The 14681-nt window shown below is 42.1% G+C and overlaps 1 protein-coding gene and 1 long non-coding RNA gene across 3 annotated transcripts in view; one reads left to right on the top strand and one right to left on the bottom strand.

The window, feature by feature from the left end:
- Positions 1-7606, bottom strand: part of LOC138990794 (uncharacterized) — a 79925-nt gene extending 72319 nt beyond the window's left edge. The window contains exon 1 of the long non-coding RNA XR_011466908.1: positions 7554-7606. This is a non-coding gene — a long non-coding RNA (uncharacterized lncRNA). The remainder of the gene's footprint in view (positions 1-7553) is intronic.
- Positions 7607-8684: 1078 nt separating this feature from the next.
- The window catches only part of RNF19A (ring finger protein 19A, RBR E3 ubiquitin protein ligase), a 55409-nt gene continuing 49412 nt past the window's right edge, over positions 8685-14681 (top strand). The window contains exon 1 of one of the 2 annotated variants that reach the window (XM_070383048.1): positions 8685-8950. The gene's annotated coding sequence lies outside the window, so the exon portion shown is untranslated. Of the gene's footprint in view, positions 8951-9583; positions 9725-14681 lie in introns of those variants that run through there. The other variant, XM_070383049.1, reaches the window with a different exon arrangement.

Below are 14681 nucleotides of genomic sequence, written 5' to 3'. Positions count from 1 at the left end.
TGCACACATGCAAAAAGAGATATGTATGAGAATGCTCATTTATATAGCAGTTAAAATGAATAAACCAGATTTTCATGTATTAACATGGATAGATCTTAAAAACAATGTTGTTTAGGAAAAGAAAGGCTATAGAATGATATGAATTTACATACCATTTATGTTAAAAATCTGTTTAGTAAAACTTACATTTGGAAGAAAAAAACAAAATATGTTATTTGGAAGTAAGCATTTTTGTAGTAAAAGGATAAAGAATGTGAACCAGAAAAGTAGAACTTTCAGGATAACAGTTACCTTGGGTGAGGGGTTGGTACAAAGTAGAGTTCAACTCTATAGTGTCTCATTCCTTTTGCTTTAGAAAATGATACAAATGTGAGGAAATGGTAACATTTGTTCTATCAGGAGCTACTTGAGTTTGTTACCTTATTTTCTGAAAATTCTTTGTATTTTAAAAATAATTCCAGCAGATAGATAGCTAGTGTGATGCTGCTGTATGACACAGGGAGCTCAGCTCAGTGCTCTGTCATTACCTAGATGGGTAGGTTAGGGGCAGGAGGAACACTCAAGATGGAGGGGATATATGTATACATATAGCTGTTGTTGTACAGCAGAAACTAACACAACCCTGTAAAGCAATTATACTCCAATTTTTAAAAATTCAAAAATTTCATCTTAAAAAAAACATAAATAGGTATATTCATGCTGGAAAAAGGCAGGGATCACCATATAGAACATTACCTCTATAACACATTTTTCAGAAGCAGATTTAACTAGATGCCCAGTTTATTCAAAAGTGACTCAGTATACCATCCATAGAACAGCTAGCTTTGAGTCATATCAATTCAGCGCAACCTCTAAACTAAACTAGTTATAAAACATATTCTTCAGTCATTTCATTAAGGTGAATTTCTTTATGTGGTTTTATATTAGCTGCAAACCACAAAGATCCAGCCCCCAAGACCCCTGCAATATTATCAAGGCCAATAAAAAGAACAGTTGTCTGGGGACTGTTATAAGCTACATGCTTCTGATCACAGACTCCTCCTTACGGTCGTCATTATTACCTGGACTGTACATCCCCAAATCTGATTTCCTGAGCTCCCCTCCTCCTCTCCCTTTCTTCATCTCTCAGAGCGCAGGGTTTCACTGTGAAGGAAAACACTCCTGATCGCTGTCTAATTAGGCCACATGGTTTTCTCAGTGAGCGTTCTTCATTACATTATTTGGTATAAGGTTCTGGGTCATAGCTAAAAATATTTCAGCTTGAAAACTAATCTAGTCTCTTGTTTGCTTTTGTTTGGTATCTTTTCACTTTCTAGATAATAATGTAGTTGAAGAATGCTATACTCAACATTACTTAAAGTGCCATTCACTTGTTAACATTATATTTTGTAAGTGAGAAAAACATTCTTTGTGTACATTTGCAAATAATTCCTTCCAGTTATATAACTAGCAATCAGTACCAGTTTGTGGGCATATGTTCATACACATTTTTTCTTTTTATACCTGCCTTGTTTCAAAAAGGATAAAAGCTGGGTTACAGGTACACATAACACCAGAAAAATTAGATCCAAATTCAGTGAAGAAGTGGAAACAGAGGATTTAAATCAGAAGTGAGTTAAGTATGTAAAGTGTATCCTGTTCAAACACAGACTGGAAGGATGCCACATACATGGCTCCAAGCTTCCTCACAGCCAAGCAAAATACTTTCAGTTCCCACAACTGGATATCCAGAAGACATAACAAATGGGTATAATAAACAAGGGAAACATGACTATTCCAGGTGCTAAAACTGAAGAAAAACATTTTCCAGAGATTGTCAGTAAGTGTAAATATAGCAACAAATTTCATGGTGCTTTCTTATAAATCCCTTAATATAGGCCCAAAGCATGATACCAAAGTAAGTTCATTAAGTAATTGGAGGGAAGAAAAGGAACTATGGCACGGGACTGGAGGATGGGAAGGTAGGAAGCTGGTAGTCTAGGCACAATTCAGGGGCTATAGCAATGCAAGCGATGGTCTTGACATGAGGCTTATCACCAAGATGATCGTATAATTCATTGCCTAACCCAGAACCCTTCAAGAGTGAAAGGTGGTACTATTAATGAAGCTCACACACAGGTAGCAGCCAGGAGTGTCCTGAGCCAACTGGGATATACAGTTACACTAAGTCCTCGTCTATCATCCACTGACATCCTGCTCCCACTGCAGCCCACCACTATGGACCTAGTCAGCCAAACTAATTCTGTCCAACATGGAGTCTAACCAGCTTGAGTCATAGAGGACTCAGGGATTATGGTCCAGGTCACCAGCAAGCAGTCAGCTTGCTTAAGAGTCAGCCAAACAGGGAAGATAATCAAGAAAGACTGAAGTAAGCAATGGATGATGGTGACCTGAGAATTCAGTCTCCAACAAGTAAAGGTTAAAGGAAATGGCATATTTGGATAACGCGTAGGAGGGAGAATGAATCAGGTTTCAGGTAACTGAATAGATACCACGAAAAGGAAAGAGATACAGTCCTTTCTGAAGGGCCCAACAAGAGATCTACCAGAAGAAAACTGCTTGAAGTTGGAATGTTGTCATGATGGCTGAAGCATGTAAGCTATAGTTCTCAAACATGTGATATGAACTATCTGGGGAGCTTGTTAAGAAGTAGATTCCAGGACCCCCCAGGAATCTAGCTTAGTAAGCATCCCAGATGATTCTAGCAATGATGGTTCTGACCATCAGAGACTTTGAGAAATACCACCACAAAAACATTGAACAGTCCTTTGGGGAGTCTAGCCTTCCCACAAGGAAGGGTATCTTGGGTGGGATCTGGGGACAATACAGTGCCAGTTCCCCTGTGCAAGGTCAGGCGTAAGAGGCAGAGCAGTGGGACAGGTGGATCACAACCACTCAGCCTTCAGCCACCTGAAGGACTTTCCCAGTGAGAGGCCTAGGTTCTCAGCTTGGAAGAGAAAAGGCCCTCTCTTTCTGGATTCTCTATATGGTCCTAACAATTAAGAGAACCACCCAACCTGGGACACAGATGACCTCAGTTTTAAAATCGTAACTGGAATATCTCCCACTCTAGTGAGTTTCCCCTTACCTGGTAATAGTAGCTAACACTTACTGATGATTTACTGTGTGCCAAGCCCAAGTACTGTATCTGCATTTACTCATTTAATCCTGAGAACAACACAGTGGGGTTCAGTTCAGTTCAGTTCGGTTCAGTCACTCAGTCATGTCTGACTCTTTGTGATCCCATGGACTGCAGCATGCCAGGCCTCCCTGTCCATCACCAACTCCCGGAGTTTTCTCAAACTCATATCCATCAAGTTGGTGACGCCATCCAACCATCTCATCCTCTGTTGTCCCCTTCTCCTCCCGCCTTCAATCTTTCCCAGCATCAGGGTGCTTTCCAAGGAGTCAGTTCTTCACATCAGGTGGCCAAAGTATTGGAGTTTCAGCTTCAGCATGAGTCCTTCCAATGAATATTCAGGACTGATTTCCTTTAGGATGGACTGGCTGGATCTCCTTGCAGTCCAAGGGACTCTTAGAGAACAACACAGTGGGGTAGGTACTATTTTCACCGTTTGATGGTGGGTACGTTAGCAGGGCCACTGTGAAGCACATCTACAGGGCAGTGTGCACAGTGTGGTCTATGTTCCTGGCACTCTCTTAACAGCCTTACACACTGGGCCCCACATGGTGGGTCATAGACGTTCGGTAAGCAGCTAGAACCAAGGCTCTAAAACCTCATTGATGAATAAAAGAAGGGAACTGTCTAAGAAGACATTTCTGTGACCCTACCAGGAAGAAACTGAACCAATTTGGGAATCAATATATGTATTCACAAAAGGACAGGTGAGAGTGAGGAGGCAGGAAGAGGCATATTCCAGTGAATCAACTGTGTCAACTAAGAATCTCCAAGTTTTCCTGGGTGAGGTCCCAAGACTGCCTCCCCAAGCCATATTAAATGATGATGGAGAACAAAGCGCCCAGGATCCCCTTCCTGGTTGCATTTTTTTCCCAGTAAAACGATGCTAAAGCTGAGCTTCTTCCCTCCAATGTCCTGTCCAGTGCTCCTACATGCTTTTATCACTCTTTGGGTCCTTGTATTAAGAGCGATTTTCTATGTGTCTGTTTCCTTGCCAAGTTTACAAGCTTCCCGAAAGCAGGGACAATGCTTTAACCGTGTTTGTATCTCCCACTGCCCAGGGAAGGCATGCCATGTGTGCATGGCTAGGCATCCTTGATTGCTTCCTTCCTCTCTTCCTTATGTGTCAGGAAATAAGCTACTTTCTGACTTCAGAGTTCAGTGGAAAAGACCTGACTTCAGAGTTTAGTGGAAAAGACCTACAAATAATAATGAGTGCTTTACACAGAAAGTTATAGATGTAAGGGTTGCTGTGGAGCCAGAGAAGACGTGCTCAGCTTAGCCTGTAAGGACCAGTGATGGTTGATATATTGTGCCAGATGGAGAGAAGGGAGGGGGTGTTCTAGGCAGAATAGATAGCAAGTGCAGAGAAAAGTAGACGCTCAAGTGTCAGAGAGACAGAGAAGGAGCCGAGGGAGAAAGGAAAAAGGTTTTGTGCGAGCAGCTTTGTGTGGCTAAAGAAATTTTCACTTTGTGTCACCAATGGAGGGGGCTGGCGTAGAGGTGGGGGAAGGTTAGGAGCTCTGGAGCTGGACAGCCTGCACGGTCCAAATTTCAGCTCTGCCATTTATCAGCTATGTAACTTTGGGCTAATGACTTAAATCCTCATTTGTTAATGGTATATTAATAGCACCTACCTTTTGGGACTCTTGTAATTAAATGGCCTAATACTTATAAAACACTTAAAACAGTGCCTGTCATGTAATATGTATTCAATATAGAGTAGTTATTATTGTTATCTCACTGCTCTCTCTCATTCCCTACTTTTACTCCATTCCAAGCAAGTCTTACCAATTCTTCCTCTAAAACAAATACCAAAACCATCCTTTTTTGTCTCCACCTTGGTCCAAAGAACTATGACTTCTTTCCTGAATTCTAGTAGTAGCTTCCTAAGAGCTCTCCCTGTTTCCACTCTAGCTCTGTTATAATCTAATCCACAAAAACAAGGACAGTGATCTTTTCCAAAGGTAAATTGGGGGTCACTCCACTTAATCTATTGTTTTTCATCATACACTGCCCCAACTATTTAGAATTCTTATCATGACCTTAAAAGGTCTTAATAATCTGACTCGTTCTTGCTTCTCTAAACCTACATCCTATTCCCTCTCACTACACTTTAGCCTCTGTGTGTGGGTGTGTTAGTCTCTTAGTTGTGTCCGACTCTGCGACGCCATGGTCCATAGCCCACCAGGCTCCTCTGCCCATGGGATTCTCCAGGTAAGAATACTGGAGTTGGTAGCCAGTCATTCCCTTCTGTAGGGGATCTTCCTGACCCAGGGATCGAACCCACATCTCCTGCATTGCGGGAGGATTCTATATTGTCTGAGTCACCAGGGAAGCCTGCTTAAGCCTCTAGCTGCCTTGAACTTGGCAAGTTTGTCTTGCTAGAAGCTTTGCATCTGCTGTTCTGCCTTCCCCACCCCTTGTTTTCCTCCTTATCTTGTAGAAACCGGCTCAAATGTCGGAGGAGTGGACTTTAGTTTGATATCCCAAACTGAAGTAACAAGCTCCCTGGTTTCTACATTACGCTGGTAAATTTATTTCCTTTTATGTCTTTTTTGTTATTTATTCTACCTTCCCCAAATCTGCCCCCAGAATATGTGTTCCATGAGAACAGATACAAGACCTTTTTCATTGCTATAGTCCTACTCTCTATAATAGCAAAACCCTCTGCATGATATACTAGGCACCCAGAAAGTATTTACTGAATTAATACTGAATGAATTGGAAGAGAGTAGGTTAAGAAGGGAGAGTGCCAAAAATTAATTATTACACTTCTTTAGTAATCCAGTGAGAAATTATGAAGCCCTAGCACTGGATTTCAGTCTTGGTTCTGCATTGGAATCACCTGGAGAGTTTTAAAAACTACTGACATCCTCAGTACTCCTGATTTAATTGGTAGATGCATCCTGGACATCAGGATTTTTAAAAAGTCTGCAGGAGATTCTAACATGCAGCCAAAGTTGAAACCACTGCTCCAAATGCAGAAAGGGGATATAGAAGAGAGTGTGAGTGCAGGGCTGTTTAGAACACACAATAAGCAGGACTTGGTGGTTAATTATGAATTGCAACTGATCAAAAAGAGGGTGCCTAGAAGAATCCTAGATTTCTGGCATGGTCCTGGGTAAAAGATAGAGCCAAGTTTTGAGAAAAAGATAACAAATTATGTCTTGGACAGGCTAAATTTGAACTGCTTCGGGGGATTTGAGTGGAGCTTTTCAATAGATTGTTTAATAGATTTACACTTTCCTAGTGAAGAACAGGGCTTCCCTGGTGGCTCAGCAATAAAGAATCCACCTGCAATGCAGAAGATGCAGGAGACATGGGTTTGCTCCCTGGGTTGGGAAGATCCCCTAGAGGAAGAAATGGCAACCCACTCTAATAATCTTGCCCAGCAAATCCCATGGACAGAGGAGCCTGGCAGGCTACAGTCCATGAGATCGTAAAAGTTGGAGACTGAGCAACTAAACAACAAGAAACGTAGGAAAAGGCATCTCCGGAAACTATGACAATTAGAACACAAGACCATTTCCACTCTGCAGAGCCTCTATACTCAAAACTCCCTTCCAAGCCAATGCCCCATCTGTTCTGAAATGTTGTTCAATATGTTGACATGATTACAAGAAGAATTAGATAATGTGTGGGTACCATTCTGACAGGGATAGAGTAAAAGGACAAAGTAGGTGATTAAATGGTTAATCCCACTTAGGGGACTATAAGTAGAAAAAATATGGGAAACCCTTGTAAGTTAATGATTACTCAAGAAAGCAGGTTTGCTGAACCACAAAACCAAGCAGGCTTGCTTAGCAACAAAACCATGCAGCAGAAACACTAGACAGGCGTCCAAACAACCAAACAATGGTGGCATGAGACCCACATACTGCCCAGTGAGCACAGTAAGTTAATGATTCCCAGGACATGTTCTCTATACACATAAAAACAGTAACTGTGGACCTAGCTTGATCATGTATGGATAAGAAAACTCTCCTGAATAACAAGGAGTTGATGATGATGGAAGCACAGCATCTACTCAAGAAAGACAAAGAAGCTCTTCGCCTACTCCCCCCCAGTTTTCCTTTGATTATGAAAAGTAGCCCAGTAAGTTCTCAGGGCACAGCATTTCTCATCTGCCACTTCTAAACCTCATTGGTTTTCTATTCTAATAAATCACTTGTCTATCACTTTGCCTCTCAACTCTTTTCTGCGCTGAGACATAAAGAACTATATAGCACCAGAGCCCTTCGGAGACCCTGAGACACCGCGGTTTCAATTCTATAAATCCATTTAACTTACTTTTCTTGTACTACCTATAGGCTTAAAGTATTCCACTTAATAAATTGCTGGCAGCCTTCAAATAGCACTGAAAGGAATATATAACAGCTTTAAAACATCGGATAAATGAAAACGAACATACCCATGATTACTTCAAGATCTGTGGTCAAAGATACTTAGACCTAAACTGCTTAGATTGCTTAGTTTTGTAATTGGTAAACATTTACTGGGTTACCAAAGATACCAAGTACGCTCTGAAAGACGACTGCTCCTTTGTGTCTAATTAGGCACACTGAAACAAAGATTGATAGGGTGATATATTTAGTTAAGTAACAGATGGCAAAAAGACACACTGTCCAGCATGAACCACATCCCTATTTCTCAGTATTCCAAAGAGTGACTGAATCTTGAAATCAGCTAGGAAGGAAAGGCCTGAATGTTTATTCAACTAAGAAGAACTGATAACCAGTCATGTGGAGGTTAAAAAATTCAAAGAGGGTATGACTGGCTCTTAGGACGGGATGGATAGAAAAAGTGGATTAAAGTCACTTAGAAGGTATCAAACAGGACTGAAATATGGATTCTGAATACTTAAGCTACTTCGTGATTACAAAGAGGTGGGGGGAAAAAAGGCAAGTGGTATATATTCTCCGAACTCTCGCACAGGGTGTTAAATTGTGGCTAAAAAGCGCTGCTTTTAGCAGTGCCTGCGCTCTATTAAAAGAAGGTGAGGTGGGGGAACTCTGAGAGGACGTTTCCTCCAGCAGAGCGAAGCAGCTCGCTGCAGCACCCCCTCCCTGCACTCCCTGGGATTTGCCACTCTAGCAGGTGAACCGCGAGAAAACAGAAGGACTGAATAACGGCGTGCGGAACCCCGAAAACCGGGAGGTCTCCAAGCCCATCACCTCCCTACACCTCGAGAGCGGCTTCTAGGCACCTCCCACCCCCCCCCCGTCCTGAGACACCTGCCCCACAGCCCGGGAGAAGTCCTACAGGCTGAGGGGCAGGAAGGGCCGCTGACGCTCTCGGGCGGAGGTCAAGCAGGAGGTGGCGGGGGCGCCACACTCCCGGCCACCCGAGCCGCAGGCGGGACGCTCCCGTGAGATTAACCGGGCGAACGTGGGACAGCGAACGCCCGCGTCCCCGCGCGTCCAGCGACGGGCCGGGGTGGGCGTGACGCCATGACGCAAGGCACGCGGGCGGCGCTCCGGGGAGGGGCGAGGCGCGGCTGGGCGGGGAGGGGGCGGGAGGAAGGAGTGGGAGGAGGGGGCGGAGACAGCGGGGGCTGAGGGAAGCGGGGCCCGGGGGAGAGAATGGCAGTTGCGGCGCTGATTCCCGGGAACCGCCGTCAAGACAGAACTGCGGAGGAGGAGTTCGGGGAAGCGGCCGTCGGGACCCCTCCTCTGCGTTCCCCCCGCCCCAGCTGAGAGGCGCCTGGGCGGCTCTGAGGAACCCTCCTCCGTGTTTCCTCTGGCCGCCGCCGCCGCCGGGAGATGGGCCTGCTCGCCCGCAGCCCTGCGCCCTATCGAGGAGTTGAAGGTACGGGCGGGTCTGGGGTGGGGTGAATGGGGGAAGGCTGCACCCGGGAGCCGGAGGGCAGGGGCGCGGTTCCCGTTTCCGACGCGGGGCTCTCCGGCCGCTCCCCGGGACGGAAATGGACTCGGAAATCCCACGGGAGAGGCGCCCCTTCTCGCACTCTGCGCGGCGGAGCCCAGGCGGCGCCGGGGGAGGGTGACGGGCTAGTGGGGGCTCAGGCCTCGCGTTGGATCCGCGCGTCCCCCTGGCTCGGCCCCGGCGCTGGCGGCCGCGCGGGCGGGAGGCGAGGCTTGGGATCCGCCCCGCGAGCCCTGTCCTCCTGGCCCGGGCAGTCTGGGGCGACGGCGGCCGACCCGGCGGTGTTGTGACGGGGGCGGAGGCGGCGCTCCCCTCAGGCACTTCCCCGGCCCCCCGGAGCAGGCGACGCGGAGGGCGGCAGCGGCGGGGAGGCGGTGGCGGGGGCGGAGCGCATTCCTGATGGGTGAAATCGGCTCTTAACGGGACCGATTTCCGGGCCTCGCTGCAAAATTCGGAGCCGGGGCCAACGCCCCCCACCCCACCCCCCACAGCCGGTGCAGCTGGAGGCCCCCCCGGGGAAAGGAGAGAGGCATGCCCAGGGGAACGTTCATCCGGGGGACGGCCACCCCCTGCAAAAGCAGAAATTAAACCGACGAAAACTGGTGTGGCCTTGGGGTAAAGTATGTCTTACGAGGGGGTCTTCCAGGATTGTCTCCTTCATGCTAAACCTTGAGAGACTTCTCCGTCTTCATCCAGCAAGTAATGCCACTGTTTTTAATTTCCAGTTTTTCCTATCATTTGAATTCCCCTCTGTCGTTCCCCACCCCCTTTCATTAATAGGGAGGAAAATAAGTTTAGGGTTCATTAACCTCGCGACAAGGGCAGTAAATAAAAGAGTGAAAAGAATGGCTATATATGGGAGAAAAAAAGATCTTATTTTTTTTCCCCATTAGCTCTTGAAGATAGAAATATACGAACGATGCTTTATTCTGGTTAATATTTACTATTCAAAACGTTGCTGAAAGTCCTGTTGGGTGGACGTTAGAAAGGACAGCTTTTAAATGCTGCTGCAGTTTTCAAACCCAGGTGTTGGCTGCAAATGCTCGTGTTAAATGTTATTAAACAGTGGAGGAATAAAGCAGTTCTTTCCTCTGATCGGTTGCCTTAAAATGTTCCTGATTTTTCCCTTTCCATTCCTTTTTTGGGGGGGTGGGGTGGGGTAAGAACATGACTGTGTTTTTATTTATACATATGTATTTTTTATTTTAACTGAATTCCTTGACCCATTTTGTTATGTGAAGTCTGATGGTATGCCCAAGTTTCATTTTCAGTTTTGCCATTAACCATCTTAATAAGCATCTTTCCACTTCGGTTTATAAGTCAAGCCATTTTTACCGTATTTGCCAGTTTATGCTTCCTTAACACCCAGCTGTCAGAACTGAATCAAAATGTAAATATTTCTATTTAGAAAATGGCGATGATCTATTGTTAACATTTCTTTTCAGACGTTCGTTGCCTGCTACTTACAATTCCATAGTAAAGATTTAGAGTCTTGGGACTTAATAAATAAACCAAATTATGCAACAGCAATAACAACAACAACAAAACCCCTTTTTGTTAGCTTTATTTCTCTTTTTATTATTGTATACAATGTAACAAATTTATATTTCATATATCCTCAGGAACTGTTTTAATATCTTAACAAAGGGTCTTTCTGAGGAAAAATTACATTTGGCCAGCTAATGTTAGTGTGTGTGCTTAGTCGCTCAGTCCTGTTGGACTCTTTGTGACCCCGTGGACTGTAGCCCACCAGGCACCTCTGTCCATGGGGATTCTCCAGGCAAGAATACGGGAGTGGGTTAGTAGTTTTTCAGTATCTGTGACTTCCAGGAGGATTCCAGTAAGGTTATATTTTAAAACTGTAAGATTATCTTAGGAGTTGAAACACAACTCAATTTTTAGTCTTCAGATAGTAGCTATTTGAAATATTGGTGTTTCTTTTGGATGGTGCTTCACCTGATCATTAGAGTTTATATAAAGAACAGCCCAATTTTACTGTCTTTAGACCAGTATTGGAATTTTTACAATTTTAATGGTATTTATAGAATTTTGGGTGCCTTTTTACTAGATTAAATGAAACAATGTTTTTCTCCTACTTAATATGTGAAGATGCTAAGTGTCTATTTATAAAGCTACTTCAGCATTTTAGTGGAAAATAAATGCACATCACAAATTTGAAATAGAGGAAGTTGTAAGGTAATATTTTTGTAGTTGTTGATTAAGACACGTGGGGTCGCCTCTCTTTAGTGGGATCAGATTGAAAGATATTTGCATGGGGTTGTTAGATGGAATTAAATATAGGTAATTTGAGACAAACTTAACATTTGAAAGAATCTCTTGTATATTATGGCAGGTTCTGATTTTAAAGCACTTAACACTTATCACAGAAATTCTTTGGTTTCTCATCATCCCTGCCCACCCCTCCCCCACCCCTCCTCAGTTTGGAGGGCACTGAGGATTGAAAATGTAGTTTCCTGAATTTTCCAAGGAGAAGAAGGAACAAATATTGTGATAACATGTAAAAATCCTTAGTCAGGTGCTAGGCAGAAAGTAAGCTAGGGATAAATTTTGTCGCATTTATATCTGAATTGCCTTCTTCCGTTTCTTCTCTACTCAGGTTATAAAGGAAATCTTAGAGAATTCTAATTTGTTTTTCTGATGTTTCTGACAAGTGACAATTGATTGTCAAACTCAGGCTGGTTTCCTGCTTACTAAGCTTTATGATCTTGTATTATTTAAGGCCCATATAAAAATTAGGCCATTTTGTACTGAAGGCCAAAAAAAAAAGTTGCATTGCTGACTTTATATTTGATTGTATTTGCATTGTACGTGGCAAACCAGCACTAGTAGTTTAATGATGGTCTGAAAGGACTCACGATCATGTGTGAAGTACTTTAGCTTAAAGGTTTGGATTTGATCTTTTTTAAAAGCAAAATGTTATTTTACTTATGGAGATCAGCTAAATTTTCCTTAGGTAATTTTTTTTTCTCCAGTCCAGAGTAATTATTATTTTTATTTGGCCTTTTAGTTTTTAAGTTATGAGGTATCAGTTTGTATATGTAGCTTTGTATCACCTTGAAGCAGCTATATATAACCACACCTGCACAGCTAAAAACCGAGGGATAGTATTCCTTTTCTAAACACATCTGTGTTTCAGGTGATGGTTGATCTCAACCAAAAACATCAGTGAAATCATTTTGGGTGTTTCAAACTTGGAAACTTTGTTTCTCAAGAGCTATCATATATCTGTAATACTTTCAGTATTAATAAAAATTAACACTTTTTGATAAAGTAGTTTTTGCTTGCTCTTTGTAGCTGTCAATAAAACCTGAACAATTATTTTGTTTATTAGTGACATTTTCTTGAAAGTTATTAGCCTAGAAAACATTATACATTTTTGTCCTGTTGATGTTACCTAATATTTTGTTTTAAAAGTCATGTACTCAAGAAATGCTACTTGTTAATTTTTTAAAAATTTCTATATGATAGTTTTTTATGTGAAAGTTTTAGTAGGACAAAACCAATAAAGAGTTGTTTAAGTCCTCAAATAAATTTGTGCATTGAATTTTGACACAAAATCCTCAGAAATCAGCCTGATTTGTTGAAGCTGAAAGAAAACTTTAAAACTTGGTCTTCGGTCCAAAAATCTGAACTCAGCCTCTTAAAATTATGTACACTTAACATTTTCAACCTCTGTCCTCTCTGGAGACCCCTGAATACTTACATAATAATGTAAGTAATATATCACAAAAATAGATGACCAGTACTATAAATGTAAGATGATTCATATTTTGTGATTTCTAAGTCAGGTATTGGCATTTGCTTCTCAAATGGTGTTCTGTTATTCTTATGCATTACCATAAGTGAGATAATACATATGACGTGTGTAGTGGAAGATAAGAGATAATGTAAACTCTGATGGTAGAGACCATTATCTTTGTTTATTCTTCAAGTCTCAGCACTTAGCATAAGGCCTGACAGTGATAGATGTTGGATTAAGTATTTGCTAACTGAATAAAGTATGTATAATGTAATTATATCATACCTATAGTAGGGCTATCTAATGGAAATATAATGAGTCATAAAGATTTTCTTTTAGTCACATTAAAAAAGTAAAAGGAAACAGATGAAATTAATTTTCATAATATGTATTATTTTAAACAACATATACAAAATACCATCTCAGCATGTATTAATGAATGACTTTACATTGTTTTATTCATACTAAGTCTTTGCTCCACTCTGTGGTTACACTAGACAGCATAGCTCTAGGAATATTTTATTTGAAATGTTTCTTTCCACAGAAATTCCTTAGTCTTTTTGATAGTCTTTTTCTAACATGTCTTTTGAATCCAAATACAGAAGCACATGTATGATTGAATTGAAATTACTGAGTTGAACTGAAAAGTTAGAATACCTGACTTCTTTCGTTCGTACAACTTTATCGAAGTGACTCTGCCTCACTTTCCTTGTTTATAAAATGAGGGAGAATATGCTATCATGTTTGATTTTATTAGTATAAATTATGTCTTTGAAGGTTCCCTGGTAGCTAATTAGTAAAGAATCCTCCTGCCAATGAAAGAAATGTGAGTTCAGTCCCTGGATTGGGAAGATACCCTGGAGAAGGTAATGGCTACCTACTCCAAAATCCCATGGACAGAGGAGCCTGGCGGGCTACAGGCCATGGGGTTGCAAAGAGCCTGATGTGACTGGGCAGCTGAGCATGTGCCTGCATGCACACACACACACACACACACCATGTTTCTGAAACATGTAACTACTCAGACAAGATTGTTACAAAAGAAACTTTTTCATTACTAGTAACTTGTCATAGCAGATCTCAGTGTAAAAACAGAAGGAAGAAGTACCCGTGAGGCTACTATATGTGGAGGTCCTGGTGCCTCCCACACTGGAGTAAGTTACAGTGGATAAATTGATACAAAATGCTCTTATATTGAGTCAAGAGAGGTGACTAGGTCTACTCCAGAACAAAATGTTAAACCTCTTATCTATTTAAATATTGCCTGAACTAGTTTATCCTTCAGTTTTTGTTTATATGAATAACCAACACTTCTTATATAGGCATCCTTAAAATCATGAAATAAGTCCTTTGGAGGTAGAGGGTGGGGACTGATTACGTGCATATAAATGGGGAAAATGACTCTGTCATCACAGGATATGTACAGTGTTGCACAATGACTCATTCTTTTATCTAAACTAGCGGTTGCAGTGGTTACCTGGTAAGCAATTATGCATAGCCAAATATAGCTAAATCAAATACATAGGCAAACTGAATAGATATCTCCTGATAGCCATATGCTTTCATTAAAAATAATGATTTATTAAAATTATAGATGAACATCCCTTAACTTTTTGCATAAACATAGCACACTTTACTGATAATTTCTGGAATCATGCAGTAGATTATGCGGTAGCCCTCAAAAAGATAGGTTCACATGCTAACCTCTCAAACCCATGAATGACACCTTATTTGAAAAAAGTCTTTGCAGATGTAATTAAGGATCTTGAGATGAGGAGATCATCCAAGCTATCCAAGGGGTCCAAAATTCAATGACAAGTTGCCCTTAGAAGGGAAAATCAGAGGGAAATTACAGACAAGACAAAAGAGAGGGAGATAGTTTGACCGTGGAGGGAG

Source organism: Bos mutus, chromosome 14, assembly GCF_027580195.1.
Source record: "Bos mutus isolate GX-2022 chromosome 14, NWIPB_WYAK_1.1, whole genome shotgun sequence".
Classification (NCBI taxonomy): domain Eukaryota; kingdom Metazoa; phylum Chordata; class Mammalia; order Artiodactyla; family Bovidae; genus Bos; species Bos mutus.
The sequence above is the reverse complement of the archived record's forward strand: the minus strand, read 5'-3'. Positions and strand labels throughout refer to the sequence as shown.